This window comes from Podarcis pityusensis (genome assembly GCF_964106645.2).
Source record: "Podarcis pityusensis genome assembly, chromosome: 7".
NCBI classification, from domain to species: domain Eukaryota; kingdom Metazoa; phylum Chordata; class Lepidosauria; order Squamata; family Lacertidae; genus Podarcis; species Podarcis pityusensis.
This window is the reverse complement of record NC_138031.1, coordinates 5,470,548-5,492,461: the sequence shown is the minus strand read 5'-3', so window position 1 is coordinate 5,492,461 and position 21,914 is coordinate 5,470,548.

Below are 21,914 nucleotides of genomic sequence, written 5' to 3'. Positions count from 1 at the left end.
TTCGGCACCTGAGGTGTGCCGCAAAATGGTGCCACTCCATGCCAGGTAAAAAGGGGTGAATCAGGAAAAAGGGGGACAGAATAAAGATGTACATTGGGATCTGCTACAACAACAACAACAACAACAACAACAACAACAACAACAACAACAACATATTTATATGTCGCCCATCTGCGTCTGTTACCCCAGCCATTCTGGGTGACTTCCAGCAAGTTAAACACAGCAAGACAGCAAACATTTAAAACTTCCCTAAACAGGGCTGCCTTCAGTTGTCTTCTAAAAGTCAGATAGTTGTTTATTTCCTTAACATCTGATGGGAGGGCGTTCCACAGGGCAGGCACCACCACTGAGAAGGCCCTCTGCTTGGTTCCCTGTAACTTCACTTCTCACGGTGAGAGAACCACCAGAAGGCCCTCAGAGCTGGACCTCAGTATCCAGGCCCTAGGAGCCAACTCCTAGGGGCTGAGGTCTCTTCAGCTACCCCCAATAAAATATTTGAGGGGCATTGCCATTCAAATGTTGTGTGTGCCACATCATGTGATCAATTATGCAGGGTGGGACTTACCTGTCCCTCCCCCCAATATTTTATTCAAGTTGGCACCCCTGGTCTGGGCTGACCAATGGGAGTAGAAACGCTCCTTCAGGTATACAGGGATGAGGCTTTTTAGGGCTTTGAAGGTCAACACCAGGCTTCCTCAACCTCAACATCCTCCAGATGTTTTGAGACTACAATTCCCATCATCTCTGACAACTGGTCCTGCTAGCTAGGGATCATGCGAGTTGTAGGCCAAAAACATCTGGAGGGCCGAGGTTGAGGAAGCCTGGTCAACACCAACACTTTGAACTGGGCTTGGAAACATACTGGGAGACAGTGTAGATCCTTTAGGACTGGTGTTATATGGATCCAGCGGCTGCTCCCAGTCTGGCAGCTGCATTCTGGATTAGCTATAGTTTCCGAGTCATCTTCAAAATTGGCTCCTGCCAACTGAAGCAGTCACCTCATCTTGCCTCCTGGGTGGGCTGGCCCTGAGGGGAATCTGCTGACCCTGTGGATAATGCAGCCTGAGGCAGTTTCCTCACTTTACCTTATGGGTGCACAGGCTCTGCAAAGCAGATACTCTGTACTGAAATACGGCCCTGTCCCAAGGCATCATCATGGCCAGGGGCTGCATTGGTTGGTTGGTGGATTGCCCTCCTCCTTTTGCTTCACAAATGCTCAGCTGGTAAAGCATGAGACTCCTAATCTTGTGGTCATGGGTTCGAGCCCCACGGTGGGCAAAAGATTCCTGCATTGTTGACAAACCTTGTGGTCCCTTCCAACTCTACAATTCCATGATTGTATGAATCTATGGCATGGCTTTTTGACATGTTTCGAATATGAAAAGCGCCTTAGGCACCTTTATCTTTTCGCCTTCGCTGTGTTTATAGTATCCTTATCTTTCGCAGCGGCTGACATGGGAGATAATTGACTTGGGTTACACAGAGACATGACAATTTCTTTTTATTAACAAGGTGAATTCCTGGTCTCCGCATCCTCAGTGAATGTCTAATGAGGCTGTACATTGCAGTGATTGAAGAGTTATGAAGATATCCATTAAAGAGAACCACTAAACCGGCTTCTCTCCTGACCCTTAATTATAAAGACCTCAGAAAACGGGTCTGGAATGCGACCTTTTCTAACCCCTATTTGCCCATCATTTACATTCTTCCCTGACACCTGTATTGCCGTTTCCGACAAAAACAAATTAATGGAAAAGGTTGATATACACAAGGTACACCATTGGCTGATTCTATACAGACAAAGGGCATGATCTGATCAAATTGGAGCACTTTAAAGACCCCATGATTTCACTGCGAGAGATGTAAACATGGGCTTAACTGCGCTTTTGAAATAACCTGCCTCTTGCACATATTGAGCTTGTGGCAGCAAAGTTCATGCAAATTCCAAAATGCTCAGGGGAAGAAACCTCTGGAATGCTAGTGGTTCTGCTTCTTGGTGGGAAAGGGACAGCTGTCAGTTTCGCTGGAACTAAAAGCTTCCATTTGGCTCAAGGCAAATTAGTATTTTGGGACACGGGTGGCACTGTGGGTTAAACCGCAGAGCCTAGGACTTGCTGATCAGAAGGTTGGCGGTTTGAATCCCCGCGACGGGTTGAGCTCCTGTTGCTCAGTCCCTGCTCCTGCCAACCTAGCAGTTCGAAAGCACATCAAAGTCAATGCAATTCTGGGCTGCATCAATAGGAGTATAACATCTAGATCAAGGGAAGTAATAGTGCCACTGTATTCTGCTCTGGTCAGACCTCACCTGGAGTACTGTGTCCAGTTCTGGGCACCACAGTTCAAGAAGGACACTGACAAACTGGAACGTGTCCAGAGGAGGGCAACCAAAATGGTCAAAGGCCTGGAAACGATGCCTTATGAGGAACGGCTAAGGGAGCTGGGCATGTTTAGCCTAGAGAAGAGGAGGTTAAGGGGTGATATGATAGCCATGTTCAAATATATAAAAGGATGTCACATAGAGGAGGGAGAAAGGTTGTTTTCTGCTGCTCCAGAGAAGCGGACACGGAGCAATGGATCCAAACTACAAGAAAGAAGATTCCACCTAAACATTAGGAAGAACTTCCTGACAGTAAGAGCTGTTTGACAGTGGAATTTGCTGCCAAGGAGTGTGGTGGAGTCTCCTTCTTTGGAGGTCTTTAAGCAGAGGCTTGACAACCATATGTCAGGAGTGCTCTGATGGTGTTTCCTGCTTGGCAGGGGGTTGGACTCGATGGCCCTTGTGGTCTCTTCCAACTCTATGATTCTATGATTCAAAGTGCAAGTAGATAAATAGGTACTGCTCTGGTGGGAAGGTAAACGGCATTTCCGTGTGCTGCTCTGGTTCGCCAGAAGCGGCTTAGTCATGCTGGCCACATGAGATGTACGCCAGCTCCCTCAGCCAGTAAAGCGAGATGAGCGCCGCAACCCCAAAGTCGGCCACGACTGGACCTAATGGTCAGGGGTCCCTTTACCTTTTACCTTATATTAGTATTTTGGTAGGACAGGTTGAGGAAATTTCCCAGGCAGGCTGAGGAAAGTCAGGAAACAAAGAGGGTTGCTGGGAGCACAGAGGCAAAGTGACCAAAGGAACTGCAGACAAGAGAACCAGTGTGATGTAGTGGGTAGCATGCCAGACGATGACCTAGGAGATCAGGGTGTCAGGAGTTCAGCCTACACTCGAGTAGGTCCCTGGCAGAGACACATGCCCGACTGGCATGTTCTCTCCCTCCTGGTCGATTGTTCGGGAGCTTCATAAGCTTTCTTCAGCCCGAACATCACAGCGACCAATGCCAACCGACACCGGCACACTTAGGGATCCGCAGAGTTTGCGCAGTTGCGTAACAGACCTCAGCAACTCAGCATTTTGGCTAATCTACTTTGTTTACATATATACACACATGGAGCACTGCAACATGGCTCCCTCTCTCTCTAGCATCAGACAGCAAAGAGACAAAGAACAAAGGACAATAGTCCCACTTCACGGAACACAGTAACCCAAACATCCTGTCTCCATCACATTCCACTCTGTGGAGTCAAAACACAGAGTGAAAGACAACAATCCCATGACTGCAATCATGGAGCAGGAATTCTAACACAGGGTTCAAATCCCCCATTCGGTCATGAACCTCACTGGGTGATCTTGAGCCAGTCACTCACTCTCAGCTTAACCTATATTATGGAGTTGTTGTGAGGATAAAATCAGGGAGGAGAAGTATGTATGCCACTTTCAAGATCTCAGCTTCAGGATCTGTCCTTCCAGTGAGCACTCAGGGCTGATTTCCTTCAGAATGGAGAGGTGTGATCTTCTTGCAGTCCATGGTACTCTCAAGAGTCTCCTCCAGACAATAATTCAAAAGCATCAATTCTTCAGCGATCAGCCTTCTTTACGGTCCAGCTTTCACTTGCATACATCACTACTGGGAAAACCATAGCTTTAACTACACAGACCTTTGTTGGCAAGGTGATGTCTCTGCTTTTTAAGATGCTGTCTAGGTTTGTCATTGCTTTTCTCCCAAGAAGCAGGCGTCTTTTAATTTCGTGACTGCTGTCACCATCTGCGGTGATCATAGAGCCCAAGAAAGAAAAAATCTCTCACTGCCTCCATTTCTTCCCCTTCTATTTGCCAGGAGGTGATGGGACCAGTGGCCATGATGTTAGTTTTTTTGATGTTGAGCTTCAGACCATATTTTGCACTCTCCTCTTTCACCCTCATTAAAAGGTTCTTTAATTCCTCCTCACTTTCTGCCATCAAGGTTGTGTCATCTGCATATCTGAGGTTGTTGATATTTCTTCCGGCAATCTTAATTCCAGTTTGCCATATTAAGGAAGATCCCAACATTTAGGTTTTTTTTAAATCTAGGGACTTTTGGAGGGGTGGAATAGTACTTTTTTGATACTTCAGAGTCAGGCCTTAGGGCTTAATTGTCTTTAATAGAGTCACAATTCTGGGCAGTTAATAGATTTAACACTATGTTAAAGGGTGCTATTTTGCCTGTGAAAAGAAAGAACGGACGAATGAAAGAACGAACGAAAGAAAAGGAAATTCTGAAGTATGAATAATAAACGAGAGGCAATTTCATTGGCACCGAAGCTAAAAAATCCTTGGCTCTCATCCCAGGCTCTATAAATGCCGATGTATGTATTTTTCTACCCTAAGTTCATGTTAGAATTTTATTGTTGTACTATTACAAATACAGGTTTTAAAAGATGTATGAAGAGTTCAAGACAAAGGGGAGGCCAGAACAAGAATGACCAAAGGAGTCATAAATATTTATCCAAAGGGAATGAGGCTGAAGTACTCAAGGAAAGGGGAGGGGGAAATAAGATTTGTATGCAAAGCACAAGAAAGAATCATATCCCGACCATGATAGCAGGAGGTGGAGTAGATCCTTGGCAGGAGAGTCCAAATTACAGGAAGGCTGTATCATTTGCACTGGGCTTAATAATACCAGTGTAACTTAACAATGTGGTGTAGTGGTTAGAGCAGGCATAGGCAAACTCAGCCCTTCAGATGTTTTGGGACTACAAGGGATCACCAAAGAAGAAGACAGTGTTGGGGACTTTTGCATCTTGAGGAAAGGAAAACAACAGATGGCATGGAATCACAGAGTCATAGAATTGTGGAATTGCGATGCAGGAACCCCAGGTAAGGCATCCATGACAGATGGCCATCCAACCTCTGCTTATAAACCTTCAAGGAAGGAGAATGCACAACCTCCCGAGGGAGACAACTCCACTGTTGAGCAGTTCTTAATGTTTGAAAGTTCTTCCTGATGTTTAGCTGGAATCTCCTTTCTTTGAACTTGAAGCCTTGGTTGAGGTCCTACCCTCCAGAGCAGGAGAAAACAAGTTTGCTCCATCTTCTGGGTAACATCACAGAAATAATACATGGCATGTATAAAGTGAATAATGCTTCCTACAGGCATCTGGTTGGCCCCTGTGATAACAGCTTGCGTGGCGAGTTCCTGCCCCCCCAGTGGAAATAATGACACATGACACAATTATTAAGGTCAATGGGCTAAATAAGGCCACAACTTCATTGGTTACAGGTGATGAGCAGTATTGACTTAGGCATTGGTCCTAACCAACTATATCCGAATTCAGCCCATCTGCTTGAAGTCCGGGAAGGGTTAACCACCAGTAGGGGGAGTCCTGCTGATGCACATCAACTAGGAACTCCCCCGGGGTGCCTTAGATCCTCACCTCCATTGGCTTCAGACAGGGCCACGCCCCCTGGAATCCTTTATCGGACTACCCTTCAATATATAGGTGATGGCGCTTCCTCCCCTCTTCCATCTACAGAGCAATACCAATGCCTAACCACCAATACCAAGAAAGTTGTGACAATTTGCTATGAGGTGGCTGGTGCCATTTTGCCAAGTGGAAAAAAATCCTACCAGGTCCCTCAATGGCGACCAACCAAGGTCCATAGCAAGGTCAAGGAACGAAAACCTTATAGGGCGGGAGGGTGGGAAAAGCAGGAACAGCTGGCAGGCAGGGAAAAGAGGGAGATCCCCAGTCGTGCCCTGCCTTAAATAGGGCAGGCCACGGCCCCAGAGCCAGCCGGTTGGCTGGCCAGGGGCTGACACGGCCGGGAATCCCCCCAATTGTGTGGGGCTGGGCTCCAGCCACCATGCATGTGGTGGGGCCGTGAAGCCCGCACCTCCACCTCTTCCTCCTTCAAAGGGCAGAAGTAGCCAAGCTGGACTAAATGAGCCATTGGCCTCATCCTGCAGATCTCTTCTAATGTTCCTATCTATCACTGATTGTAAATTCCTTTCTTCCTCAGTGAACTCTCCCCATCCCCAAGCCAAACCGTGTTTGTGTGTTTCAAATTGATCCTGTTCTCTCTTGCTTCTATAACATTTGCATGTGCTCCTTATGATCCATATCCCATTCTTCGGAAAATACGAGTGCTGTGTCAAGGTGTCCCACGTTGTGATGGATGCAAATGTCGCCGACTGGAGAGCACCCCTGTACATGTCTTGCAGGACAGGGCTATAATAAATGGGTGTAATTAAAATTGTCCAAGAAGCAACATCAATGGACAGCATTGTCATTTCAAGGTCCATCTCTCTAGCAAACAGCCTCGCTTTTCTTCTTATGATGCCAATTCATAAACGAAAAGGAATTTCAGACAGGAGTTGCTGGTATGTGATTTTTTTTAATTTTTTTTGTCGAAATGAAATTCAGAATGATTTATGAGGACTAAGCATATGAAAACACTTGATTAGAGATGAAGCTCTTGAATTTTAAAAAGACTGTCTTTTCTCTCTCCCCCCCCCCACCCAACTCTGCTTGCTAATTTCCCCGTAATGATCCTTCACATAGTTCCTAATCAGAAGAAGCACAGAAGAGGTAAGTGTTTCTTAAGGGCAGGTTGTATGTCTTGGCTGATGGGTGTTAAAACAGGCCAACAGAACTTGTGACCCACGAAGTAAGGACACAGGAAGCTGCCTTACATAAAATCGGATCGTATTGTCTATTCTACCAGTTCCCAAAGTAGGTTGTACTGCCCCCTGGGGGACAGTGGGATTACCTAGAGGGTACTAAGAGGCAAACCTAGACAGCATCTTAAAAAGCAGAGACATCAACAAAGGTCCGTATAGTTAAAGCTATGGTTTTCCCAGTAGTGATGTATGGAAGTGAGAGCTGGACCATCAAGAAGGCTGATCACTGAAGAATTGATGCTTTTGAATTATGGTCTGGAGGAGACTCTTGAGAGTCCCATGGACTGCAAGAAGATGAAATCTCTCCATTCTTAAGGAAATCAGCCCTGAGTGCTCACTGGAAGGACAGATCCTGAAGCTGAGGCTCCAATACTTTGGCCACCTTATGAGAAGAGAAGGCTCCCTGGAAAAGACCCTGATGCTGGGAAAGATTGAGGGTACAAAAAGAAGGGGACGGCAGAGGATGAAATGGTTGGACAGTGTTGTCAAAGCTACCAGCATGAGTTTGACCAATCTGCGGGAGGCAGTGGAAGACAGGAGTGCCTGCCGTGCTCTGGTCCATGGGGTCACAAAGAGTCGGACACGACTAGACGACTAAACAACAACAGACCTTCCCATCTGCATGCTGCTCTGGGGCTTTTTCTGAACCCCCCACCCCAAGCTAATTTGGGGGGAGCATGGGGAGGGAAGGGGGGAGCCCTGTTGTGCAAGCGGAAGTCCTGTACATGGGGTTTCCACTGGCTGCAGTGCCGGATTTACTTACCATGGTCCATGGGGTCATGATTAAACTACTAAACAACAACAACTAATGGACTGCAGAGGGTGCTGGAGGTTTAAATGACTATTGGCTTGCAATTTGCAGGAGGTCCAGATCAGCACTTTAAGAGTTTGTGGCTAGGCAGTGTTTTCTATAATAATTTTTTATTGGTTTTTACACATGGTTTAGAACATAACATCTGACTTATGTCTAACATAGTCAACATCTGGCTTCCACAGCCTAAAACTTCCACCTTCCTCGACTAATGGTTTTCCAACTTACTCTCTAATATTGCATTTGTTATTATAATTATTACTGTTGTATCCATATCTTAAATAAACAAATTAAAAATTATTCTTCGCAATAATTTATATTATGAACCTACAGACCAGAAGGACATAGAATCATAGAACTGCAGTGTTGAAAGGGGCCCTGGTCTTTTTATTCCAACCCCCTGCAAGGTAGGAATCACAACTTAAGAAGCCCTGACAGGTGGCCACCCAACCTCTGTTTAAATACTTCCAGTCAAGGAGAGTCCACCAACTTCCAAAATTGTCCATTCCACCATTGAATGGCTCTTAAAGTCAGAACGTTCTTCCTAAAGTTTAGCTGGAATCTTCTTTCAATGAAAGGACCCAAACCTTTCATTGGTTCAGATGCTACCCTCAAGGGCAGCAGAAAACAATCTCGCTCCATCTTGTGGGGAGGGGGGACAATGTAGTGGAGCACAGAGGTGGGGAGATATTTTATGAAACGGCCTTCATGATCTTGGAAGTGCCAGCGACATTTCGGGCAGCTGGCAAGCAGTATTCCACCCCTCCACAAGTCCCTCCATGGAGGCGCAGGTCAATTCTGTGTCCAGGGCAGCTGTCTATTATTATTATTATTATTATTATTATTATTATTATTATTATTATTACTACTACTACTATTATTATTGGCTAACTGATGAGGTTCCCTCCACATGTTGTTGGGCTCCAACTCCCATCATTCCCTGACCATTAGCTATGCTGGTTTGAGGCTAGACTCACAGAATTGCAGAGTTGGAAGGGACCTCAAGGGCCATCTTGTCCAACACCCTGCAATTCGGGAATCTTTTGACCCACAACCCACAACTCCGACTTTAAGAGTCTCATGCTGTAACTACTGAGCTATCCCAGGCTAGTGGGAGTTGGAGTCCCACAACTTCTGGAGGGCACCACCTTGGCGATGCCCACCCTATATTAAGAATTGATAAAAGATTTGATATCCCGCTTTATCACTACCCTAAGGAGTCTCAAAGCGGCTAACATTCTCCTTTGCCTTCCTCCCCCACAACAAACACTCTGTGAGGTGAGTGGGGCTGAGAGACTTCAGAGAAGTGTGACTAGCTCAAGGTCACCCAGCAGCTGCATGTGGAGGAGCGGAGACGCGAACCTAGTTCACCAGATTACGAGTCTACCGCTCTTAGCCATTATACCACACTGGCTCTATTAAGGGAAGGAAGCATTGCCCTTACTCTGATTGGCCCCATGGCAGTGCCATGTTATCGGGCAATGGTGCCAGGCAGCCAATCAGAGTGAGCACAGCACTTCCTGCTCCCACTCAAGGGAGACCTCTAGAGGAAGAACCAGGAATACTTTTATCAACTGATGCAAATTCGCTTGTTTTCACAGCTCCTCACCTCTGATTTGCCAAAGTGCTGCTTGCGGAAGGGAGCAAACGTGGAAGGTTTTTCAAATACCTGGCTGGGTGATTTATATGGTGCATGGATGCAGAGAGTTTGGTGGGTGACAGTTTTTTCAGGAACAGTTGGCATCAGCCCTATCCTAACACATGGCTTATGCTCATCTTTTTGAACTCAAAGAGACGCTCATCCACCCAGACTCCATCCATTATGCAGATCTGGTCTGGTGTCGCCACCCGCTCTTTGGGTTAAGTGCATGAAATTTTAACAGATAACATATTTCTCTCTGGCTGGAATTGCCAGTAATTACCTAGAGGTGGTTGGTGGCTGAGTTTCCCCCCTCTCCCCACTATGAAATACTGTTTTCATTACACCCATGCTGTATCAGACCTGCAGAGGTGACCCCAGGACATTGCAGGGGGGGAGGGGTACCGAGGAAATTTGTCATGGAGTGTTAGGAGAGGCTGTGATTCAAATGAATATTGAATGTTTATTTTTTTGCCAAGTTGGGAGCTATTACATTCCTTTCCGAGCCATTTGTCTGGAGCCAAATCGAGGGGGGGGGGAGTGTTCTGCCATCCCTTCTCGGTCATTTCTTCTGCATTCGTTTTGGGCTCAGAGAGGATTCAGCTTAGTGAGAGAGTTTATTTTGCATTATACAGTGGTACCTTGGGGTAGAGACGCTTCAGGTTACAGACGTTTCAGGTTACAGACTCCGCTAACCCAGAAATAGGACCTTGGGTTAAGAACTTTGCTTCAGGATGAGAACAGAAATCGTGCTCCGGCGGCACAGTGGCAGTGGGAGGCCCCATTAGCTAAAGTGGTGCTTCAGGTTAAGAACAGTTTCAGGTTAAGAACGGACCTCCAGACCGAATTAAGTTCTTAACCCAAGGTACCACTGTACATTCTCCAACTATATGAAACCAGCTATCGGGTTGTATCCAAGAATAGTCCTACTTGGGGTAGCCCTGCTGAAGTCAATGGGCATTATTAATAGCCACTGCTTTAGTGTGGCCAAAACCTGCCCCTTACTGGCCAAAACCTGCCCTTCACCCCTGTTTATTTGAGGGAGGAGCAAATGTTGTCATGAATGAGCCAGCTCCCAGTGAAGGTTTGCAACCAGCTGAAGAAAGCAGCCTGGAACAGAGAGGGTTAACTGCCAGGCAGGTTGAACCTCTGTTAGTGCCAACTCCCTTCCCCTTGAAATGCTGGTTGATAAGGGAATGGCTGAGAGCGGGCCAGGACCCAGCCAATGCTCTCAAGAAGTGTAAACTAGTGTGAACAGAGAAGGAAGCAGTTTTTCAGAATGGGAAGAGATTGGAGCTCAGCCAATCCCTCCTAAGAGGCGCAAAGTGAGAAAGTTCAATATCTTCTGTAAGCAGAAGGGGTCTTCAGAAGGGTCATTGTGATTGATGATGCCGGGAGGCTGTGTTAGAGCCGTCTGGAACTATCTGTTGTTTTGACAGTAAATCATCCCTTTAAATTAACTACGCTTACTGTGTGATCAAGCCAGGGACCGGACTCCTGACACTGGTACAGGGGAAACTGAGACTCATTGTAGCCCTGGACAGGGGCGCCATCTTGCCCTCAGGATTCCAGGTGCCTGCTGCTATAACGCAGGTGGGCAGCATCAAACACACTTTCCTGCACAATGCAATGTTGCATTGCCTTTTGACAGGATACCCCCTCCTATAAAAATATTGGAGGTGGCACGTTGGAGCATTGCAGCAGTGGCGCCTCCCCTTCTTCCTCCTCTCTTCAGCCAGCAAGGCACCCTTTTCTGCGGAGAGGGGCTCAGACTTGGAGACTCTGCTTCCCCATCCGAGGGCCACTCCCCCCAAAAGAAAAGGGTGATTCGCTAGCTGGCCGTGGAGGGCAGAGCTGAACGGCTTCTCTCTCGGAGGCAGCACCACAAAGGCTGGCTGGCTGCCTCTCTGGCTTTGTTCACTGACTTTGTACCCAGCCCCCACAATTATATTATTGTGGGTGCCCAAGCACCCACGGCTCCCTAGAGATCTTTGCAATTGAAATATACTCAGAGTCGAGAGTGGATTTCATGCTCTTTATTCAGCTCATAGTGGTGAGGAGGAATAGAAGTTCCCCCACAAAATCTGCTTTATATACATTATTTACACAATGGGCTGCACGTGATTGGATAATTCCGGGATTCTCCTGTAGGCCAATGAGGTTTTGGATTCACTTCCACCTGGAGCTGGATTGGGTGGCTCCTGCAGACCAATCATACTGCTGCATTGTTCTAGGACCAATCAGACTGCTGCATTCTGAATCCTATTGTTCTAGGACCAATCAGACTGCTGCATTCTGAATCCTATTGTTCTAGGACCAATCAGACTGCTGCATTTTGGATCCTATTCAACTCAGTACATAACAGCAATACAAAGGCTTATCACGACTTTGCTGTCCCCATTCCCTACTGCATGGGCAAGCATACTTCAGGCTACATAGCTTTATACAGTCATACCTTGGGTTACAGACACTTCAGGTTGTGCATTTTTGGGTTGCGCACTACACTGAACCCAGAAGTACCAGAACGGGTTACTTCCGGGTTTCGGTGCTTGCGCATGCGCAGAAGTGCTAAATTACGCTTTGCTCATGCGCAGAAGCACCAAATTGCGACACGTGCGTGCGCAGACGCAGTGCTGCAGGTTGTGAACGCTGCAAGGTGCAAATGTGCCTCCCGGACAGATCACGTTCGTAACCTGAGCGTCCACTGTATACTATGTAGTTTGATATTATGGTATGTATTTTTGTGTTTTTATATTGTAAACTGCCCGGTGTTCTTTGGATGAAGTGTGATATAGAAATTTAATAATTCATCTTCTTCATCATCATCATCATCACCAGCAACTGGTTTTCAGGGGCATTGCATTTTTCAGATCCCAGCCCCATTTTCTCTCCTCCCCCTATTTGTATAGTATGTTTGTGGAATGGAGGAAGAGGGCAACTCACCAGAAGAAGACATGGAAGACATCAGAAGAAGATATGATTTCTTTTCTCTCTTTTTTTTTGCCCATCTCTAACTCAAAATAAGCAACCGTCATTGACTGTTGGATACCAGACTACAACTGCCATGGGTAAACACTGCAAGGAATTATGAAAGGAGAGAAAACAAATTAAATAGGTTGGGAGAGAAGCTTGATAATATCCCCATTATTATATTTTACAATATAATTAGACCTTCCCGTTATAGATTAAATCATCCTGGATCTTTAGTTGGCGAGGCATCCTGACTTTTTATTGTTTGCTGATTCAATTATCCCATGTTGTATTTACCCTGACACTGTTATTAGCCGATGATGGAAGGGTGATGGGGATTGTCAATTATCTCCCAACGCAGTGGAATATTTTTTATCTGTCCTGGAGAAACAAGGAGAGGCTCCATGGCACGCTGCTGAGGAGGACAATTAACATGGTTGCCGTAACCTTTCGGAAGACCCTTGCCTGGCAATGATTTGCTCCTTAACAATAGCGGTGTCAAGATGTCATGATCCAGGATGTGTACAATTAGCATCCAAAGTAATTCTAAAGAGCAGGTCGATATGGTACATGGTTTTTTCTGTGCGTGTGTATCTATGGAGCTGTTTTATAGTAAGGCCAACCCATGGTTCATCCAGCCTAATATTCTCTGCTTTGAACAACAACAAGGCTTTCCCCATCTGTGGTACCTGAGATCCATGGAAATAAAGATCCCAGAATCTGGGGGCTTCAGCATTCAACGTGACAGCAACTCTAAGGTCTTAGTGTTAGGATATTTCCGTACCACCTTAAAAAGGGAGCAGGTTGTTGTGTCACAGCCTGCGTATTTCCTGTTCACAGGATGTTTCTGTTTTGCTCTCTCTCTGCGCCTGAACATCGAAGCAGGCAGTCATGTTTTTCTTTGTTCTTACCAACGCTGAATAAAGTTGTAAATAATGCTCTCCTGAGTGCATCTTTCGTTGTGCGAACTCTGCTGATAGAGCGTGCACGAGCCCTGGAATGTGGCAAGCTATTTCTGAGGCTCGTGTCACTAATTGACTGATACTGTATCTACGGGAGATCGATGGATCGTCCGGAATTGACGTGGGGGCATGATGGCTTTTGTCTCCCTGGCAGTATCCCAACACTTAGGACCAAAGCCTTTCCCAATCTTTCCTTAGATTCATCAAATAAGTTCCCAAGAACTGAACCTTATATAATCTACAAACCAAGCAGATGGCATGCCACTGAGCTACAGCCCCTTCCCCAATGCACTGTGTGCAGAAAGAAGGTTACAGTACCAACCTTACTTTATGTTTGAGAAACGTGGACCACATATAAACGCCATCTCCAACTCCTCGAAAGATTCCATCAACGGTGTCTCCGAAAAATTCTACATATCACTTGGGAAGACAGGCAAACTAAGGTCAGTGTACTGGAAGAAGCAAAGATCACCAATGTTGAAGCAATGATTCTTCAAAATCAACTTTGTTGGACTGCTCATGTTGTGTGGATGCCTGATGATCGTCTTCCAAAGCAACTACTCTATTCCAAACTTAAAAATGGAAAGCGTAATGCTGGTGGTCAACAAAAGAGGTTTAAAGACTGTCTCAAGGGAAATTTTTAAAAATGTAGTATAAACACCGAAAACGGGAAAACACTGGCCTGTGAGCGCTCCATTTGCAGAGCATCCTTTACCAAAGGTGTCATGGGCTTTGAAGATGCTTGAACTCAGGACAAAAGGGAGAAACACGCTAAGAGGAAGGCACGCTTGGCAAACCCTCACCATGATCAACTCCCACCCAGAAACCAATGTCCCCACTGTGGAAGGAAGTGTGGATCCAGAATTGGCCTCCACAGTCACTTACGGACTCATTGTTTAAACCGTGTTTATGGAAGAAAATCTTACTCGACTATGAGTGATCGCCAAAGAAGAAGAAGAGACTTGTAGAGTTGGAAGGTATCACAAAGGTCATCCAGTCCAACCCGCTGAGAGCAGAAAGAAAGTTAAGATTGTTTGTTTTATTATGTTCTACCAGGGAGGAGAGGCCTATTTAGCTGAAGCATTTTAATTGCCATAGCTTGCTTCCTCTAAGGAAACTTTACAATTATATTACTGAGGATCCCAAGAAAATATTTGTAAAAGTTCCAACAGTCTCCATGATTGCTTGGGAAGATGGCATAAATTGGTATAATCTGTAATATAGATTTGGGCTGCCAACTTTTTTACATGCATAATTTTTTATTTGATTTTTAAAAAAGAAATATATATATAATCATACAACAAAAAACAGTTCCAAATCCAAATATTGAGATTACCCCAAATCTCCTGACTCCCCCCCCCCCACATCCCTTCCATGGGTCTTAATGTTATTATTTACAACTGCATATCAATACTTATCCAAAACTTTAATCCTTCTATATTATCCATACTTGCCATACTTGACCACAAGTGTGGTCAAAATCCTGCTAATGTTTTAACCTGCTTACAGTGGTCTCATAAGTAAATTATAAACTTTTCCCATTCCTTATTAAAGCTCTTGTCTTCTTGATTTCTGAGCTTCCCAGTTAATTTTGCCATTTCAGCATCGTCCATCAACTTGGTTTGCCAGTCTTCTCTGGTCGGAGTACTTTCTTCCTTCCATTTCTGGGCACCAACTTTTTTACCAGCCTCCTCAATTGTGCCTTCAACAGTAGCTTGGTCAGCATTCTAGATAAAAGGGGGGAGCATGGGGACAAGGAACAGGAAATTGATTCCAGAAGTACTTAATTTTCTCCCCTCGCCCCATGTCAGACTTTGGATATTTGAATGGATATTGCTCACTTGAGCCTTAATGTTTCTGAAGGAGCCTGATTGGTCTTTTCCTGCAAGCCAATTAGTTGTTGCACTCTAGGATCCTACTTGCCTATTAGTGATGTATGGAAGTGAGAGCTGGACCATAAAGAAGGCTGATCGCCAAAGAATTGATGCTTTTGAATTATGGTGCTGGAGGAGACTCTTGAGAGTCCCATGGACTGCAAGAAGATCAAACCGATCCATTCTGAAGGAAATCAGCCCTGAGTGCTCACTGGAAGGACAGATCCTGAAACTGAGGCTCCAGGACTTTGGCCACCTCATGAGAAGAGAAGACTCCCTGGAAAAGACCCTGATGTTGGGAAAGATCACAAGGAGAAGGGGACGACAGAGGACGAGATGGTTGGACAGTGTTCTCGAAGCTACCAGCATGAGTTTGACCAAGCTGCGGGAGGCAGTGGAAGACAGGAGTGCCTGGCATGCTCTGGTCCAGGGGGTCATGAAGAGTCAGACATTACTAAATGACTAAACAACAACAACAACTTGCCTATTGTTCTAGGATCCAAGCTTAATACATAACACCTTCCTTCTTTTATTCAAGCATGACAATAAGTCCTGGTAGCTTTTGACCTCTTTTGTCACTGAGGCAAAACTCACTCCAGTTACTTTTAAAACCACAACTATGTTCTTTAAATTATCAGTGTTCATTGGGAAGGTTTCTGGCAGCTGAGGAATAACCTTGGCCCCTTTCTCCTCACTTCCATGTCCTGCTGTCAACAGAATTAGGTATGTCACAGCAAACTCAGCTGGGACTTTTAGAAGCTGATGAATAATACATCCTTTTGTAAAGCTTATAAAAGAAGTTTCATCATTAATGATTTGAATATGCACAATAATGCGGACCATTTGGCAAGCGTCTGTGGATATTTACTGCTAGAAGTGGCACAAATGTCTATGAAAGGTATTTGAAACGAGAGGTTTCAAATATCCCTAGACAGTACCACTTTTCTTTTTTAAAAAAATCTTCTCCATTGGAAGCAGTGTGATTTCCAGGATAACGGGCAACCGAAGTATGCATTTACTGCAAAGACACATTTCCAAGAAGCAGTCAGACAAATTCTCCTTCTGCTCCAAAAACTCTAGAGATCATCTTGTCTATGGCTCTGATTCACTGGCACTCAGAGGTGTTTTTGTAGGACTACATGAAGAGAGGAAAGGAGAGATTTCAGACAAGTTTTCTCTTCTGGGCAAAGACAAACCTTTTGTCTCCAAGATAGTGACAGTGAATGGTATCTTCTCCTGCTCAGTCTACTATTTGTTACAGGCACAAGTGCACTTTGATAATCTTTATCATGCTCACTTATACTATTGTCAATGGTCACCAGTGATTCTGACACTTTTAAACATACTGTTGAAAATATCTGATGCAAAATATTCCTAATGCACAGGGTAAGATGTCGAGATGTATTTCCAATAACAAACTTCCAATTCCAGTTCCCTGCCTGTTGAATTAAGTGCAGAATATATCTAAAGCAGTGCCAGATTTACATATAAGCTAAACAAGCTATAGCTTAGGGCCCCACTCTCTTGGGCCCCCCAAAAAAAAATTAAAGGAGAAAAAACTGGATGTACATTTCCAAAATATAAGATAATTGTATTTCAGTTCAACAATTACTTTGATAAAATGCATATTTTGTTATGTGCAAATGGCTTTAGATACCTATTAGGTCAACAAATTACCATATAGCATATATTCAACACAAAAAACAGTGACAATTTGTTGTTGACATAGGACAGCTGGACATATAAAGGGTCCCATTACCTTCAGTAGCTTAGGGCCTCATCAGACCTAAATCTGGCCCTGATCTAAAGGCATGTAATTGATGCTGGATACCTGCATTTTCCTAGTTTGATGTCTTGTTAATAATATAATGGGGATCATCAGGCCAAAGAAGGGGGACAAATTTGACCCTCCATACCTCTCTGTCTAGCCTGGTGGTTTCCCAAACTAAGTGGTAGTATCCCTGGGGAGTGGGATTACCTAAGGGGGCACTAAGAGGCAAGGAGACAGCCGGGTAAATGACTGCCAGACTTTGGAAAGCTGGTATCACTGGATGAAGTTCATCAAGATTGTTGAATTAATCAACAAATCAAGTTTTTTTAATTGTTGTTGTTGTTTATTCGTTTAGTCGTGTCCAACTCTTCGTGACCCCCTGGACCAGAGCACGCCAGGCACTCCTGTCTTCCACTGCCTCCCGCAGTTTGGTCAAACTCATGCTGGTAGCTTCGACAACACTGACCAACCATCTCATCCTCTGTCGTCCCCTTCTCCTTGTGCCCTCAATTTTTCCCAACATCAGGGTCTTTTCCAGGGAGTCTTCTCTTCTCATGAGGTGGCCAAAGTATTGGAGCCTCAGCTTCACAATCTGTCCTTCCAGTGAGCGTTTTTTAAATATATATTTAATAAATAAATATATATATATATTATTAGTTTTTTAACATATCATTTTCAGCAATTATCAAACATACTTTTATATAACTTATACAATTTGTTGACTTCCATCAATCACATCTGAAAATTTTCCAATCTTTTCACTTAACTTACATTTCTTACTTTCATAATTCTTACTTTCATTAGTTCTTACATAACTAATGTCTCTCTTCTTTCTCTTCTTTGCAATATTTCATATATTTCTCCTTACAAAACTTCTTGTAGTCCTACTAGCATAATTTGCTGATTAAAGATGCTCTTCAAATAGTTTGTATATTTCTTCCAATCTTCTGTAAATCTCTGGTCCCCCAGGTTTCGAATCCTTCCTGTCATTTTATCCAATTCTGCCTAGTCCATTAATTTTGTCTGCCATTCTTCTTTCGAATCAAACTAAAGTTTTAACTGAACTTTGAATAAATGTGCATTAAGTTGTTACTGTTTTGAATTTTATTGTGCTATTTCCTTCCTTAGTGGGCCATGCAAACCACTATTATGAATAATGCTTTTTATACAGCAGGACAGGAGGCACTGGGAATGTGTTTATGGAAGCAAAGAGTTGGTGGCACTGCAAAATTTGGGAACCTCTGGTTTAAAGGACCTGAGCAGGCACACCCAACATCCAGCACCACTGTTTATATGTACACAAAGACAATGCTATAAAGCCCCCAAGAATTCAATACTGCAGCTAATCCTCTTCAGCTATCCAATCTATTTCATTTACAGGCCAATATATCAGCCAATTTATAACCAATCTGTCATGCCTGCGAATCAATACGACTCATGGAAAGACACCTACATTAGGCGCTGTGCATAACTGAATATTGTGTTCTTCCTAGTCTTGTGTCACTACACCAGAGACAAATTGAAAGACACATATTTGCCTTTTCGTACTAATGGAGATAATGTTGTGCCAGTAATTTCAGCCCGCATTATTACTGAAGACACAATAATAACAGGAGGTGAATATAATGTTAGGGGGCGAGCCAAAGTTTTGATAAGCTTCAATTTTTTGAGTCAAAATAAGGACAAAGAAATGTTTCTTCGCTAGGCAGCTGTTTGGGCAAAGCATCTTCAGCGGACTGATCCTGTCTTCCCCACTGGCTAACAGAGTCAACGGAGCAACTCCAAATTGCTAGAGGTTCCTGGCAATTTACCATCCCATGTGCAGATATTCCCGCTGTCACTCAAGGGTGGGATCAAATTCACCACACCAAAATTCCCGCAAGAGTAGTCAAGTTGGTTTTGCCCTAGGGAGGAGCTGGGTGTGGGCAGTGTTGGGTCTCGGCTTATAATGGCTCGGCTTATAAACTGGCCCCTCTCCATACTCTCCCCCCTCTTTTCTGCAACGGCTGCCCACTTTCCCTTTTACAGAGTGGGTATAGGTAGATGCCTGTTGTTAGTTTCTGTTCTTATCACTGTGCAGCTGCGTGGAGTCACAGGACTCTGTTTACATTCCAGAGACCTTCCAGGCTAGTGAAAGTCTCATGGGAAGGGAGACGGGATGTGACATTAGTGGTTTCCTGTTTCCTTTGTTCCTTTGTTCCTTTGTTCCTTTGTTCCTTTGTTTCAGTTGCTGTCTGCTTTCATAGAGAGAGGATGTCTTTTCTGTTCTGCGTAGTTTAGAAATAAAACCCTTTACAATGTAGCCAAACCTCTCGTCTCTTCCCTGCGCTGGGAACCCTGCTGGATAGAATGTGCTTGAGGCCTTATCAAAGGCTCAGGTCATTAAACACGTCAGAGGCAATTTCAAAGGCTCGGCTCAGAGGAAGATGAGGCCTTATCAGCTTGGCCGAGCGGAATTCTGACACCTGTAAAGGGTCTAAGTAGACATTTTTTGAGACATTTGGACCTCTTTTTCACCTGCTTCACCCTCTGTATGTTCAGAGTGGCATTTTGTCAATTGGTTTTATCTAGGCAGGAAAGTGAAATCAGAGATCTCTTGGGGTAAAATTCCTGAGGCATCATAGGTAGGGGCACTTTTTGGTCACTCTACGCTGCATTTCTAGCCTCTAAGTTAGACTACTGCAACACATTATATATGGGGCTGCCTCTGAAAACGGTTCAGAATAAATCAGCTGGTGAAAAATTTGGCAGCCAGGTTGCTCACTTGAGCAAGACACTCTGAGCATATAACACCGATTCTGGCCTGACTGCATTGGCTGGCAATTAGTTTCCAGACCCAATAGGTTCTGACCTATAAAGCCTTAAATGGCTCAGGACCACAATACCTTGTGGACTGCCTCTCCCCAGAACCTGCGATCATCATCTGAGGCCCTTCTTCATGTGCCTCCTCCACAAGAGGTCCAGAGGATGGCAACATGAAAGAGGCCTTTTCTGTGGTGGCTCCCCGTTTGTGGAATGCTCTTGCCAGGGAGGCTCATCTGGAACCAGACCTGGAATACAAGACCGACACAGAGTAGGAGCTGGAGGAGCAGGAAATCTCTTCTACAGGCAGCTCTCCATGGCACCAGTGACCTTGAAGAGCTGCTGTACATAGACATCCTTGCCCCTGGAATAGAAGTCTCCACACCAGCTGCCTGGGTTCCTGCCTGGTTCTCAGACCTTCCTATCTGCTCCATGACCACAGAAGCAGAGGTGACACCAAGCCAAGCAAGAGTCTCAAGGACACCACTAAAGCGCTTGGCTATGGGAAGCCTTCCAGCAGGATCCGAGCACAAGAGCGCTATCCCTTCTTGTGGTTTCCAGCAACTGGTATTCAGAAGCATTGATGCCTTCAACTTTGAAGGCAGAACATTGCCATCCTGTCTAACAGCCATCAGCAGCTGTATCCCCCACAAAGTTGTCCAATCTAAAGCCTTCTAAGATGGTTGACACCACTATTATAAGAACATAATGTAACACATTAAGAGGGAGCGATTTTGTTCGTTACAACCCTATGACTATTCTGGTCTGTTTGTGCATGTATAGAAAGCCCCGGCTGTCACTCCATCCTCCAAATGGAAAGTCTGAAATACAATGTTGTCATGTTGCTGCAGCCATAGATGAAATGGTGCTATCTAAAGGAATCAATATTTATGAACACTCCAGTAAATTGACAGGCTGCGGAATACAGCAAGGCATCAGAAGTTATTATTACCCGTCAAACTAGGCTGTCATTACTGTAAAACACACACAAGTGGGATTCTGTTCTCCATCTCTACCAGTAACCCACCCACTCCCCACCCCCTTCACTACATGCAATCGATGGCAGAAGGTGCAGGAAATTCTTTCCATCTCAGTGAGCACCTCCTGAGGGAGACAGAGGAACAATGATGTTCTCTGGCAGCTCTGTTGAAAACAGACGTCATAGTACTGCTCTCTTCTGCCTTGGTCAGACCAAACCCAGAGTCCTGTGCTCAACTTGCAGACTTAACATATAGAATAAGAGAACAAGAAGAACATACGTTTAAAGGAGATTGGAAAACGTTTATTGGATATATGGAAAATAATTGTGCGCAGCTGAAAACACTGGCAGCATTAAGATAAATTCAACAGTGTAAATAAGTCTTGATGGATGCAATAAGGAAAAACCGATTGATGTACTTTTTGAAAAATATTCAGGGATTTAAGGTATGTAAAATGAATCATGGAAAGAGAAGGGAAGTCATTGATATCTTAAGGATGTAAAATGAGTAAAAATGAGAGAGAGAGAGAGAGAGAGAGAGAGAGAGAGAGAGAGAGAGAAAGATTGAGAGTCCTGCGTCCAGTTCTGGGCACCACAGTTTAAGAAGGATATTGACAAGGGGGAACGTGGGCAGACAAGGCAACCAAGATGATCAAGGGTCTGAAAACCAAACCTGATGAGGAACAGTTAATGAAGTTGGGTATGTTTAGCCTGCAGAAAAGAAGACAGAGAGAGACACCAAGGGTCATCTCATGTAACCCTCTGCAACTCAGGAATCACAGCTAAATAATCACTGGTAGATGGCCACCCAACCTCTGTTTAAGAACCTCCAATGAAGGCGTGTCCACCACCTTCTGAGGTTGTCTGTTCCACTGTCAAACAGCTCTTACTGTCAGAAAGTTCTTCTTAAAGTTTTGTCAGAATCTCCTTCTCGTAATTTGAATCCCTTGGTTTGAGTCCTACTCTGAGGAGCTGCAAGCTTGTTCCATATTTCGTGTTCCATCTTCCATGGGCTCCAACTCAGGCACATTCTTTCGCATGAAAGACATGTGTCCTTTGGTGCTGAGCTCTCACGGGAGCTAGCCAACTTGCGTGAGAGCTCGACACTGAAACGTAA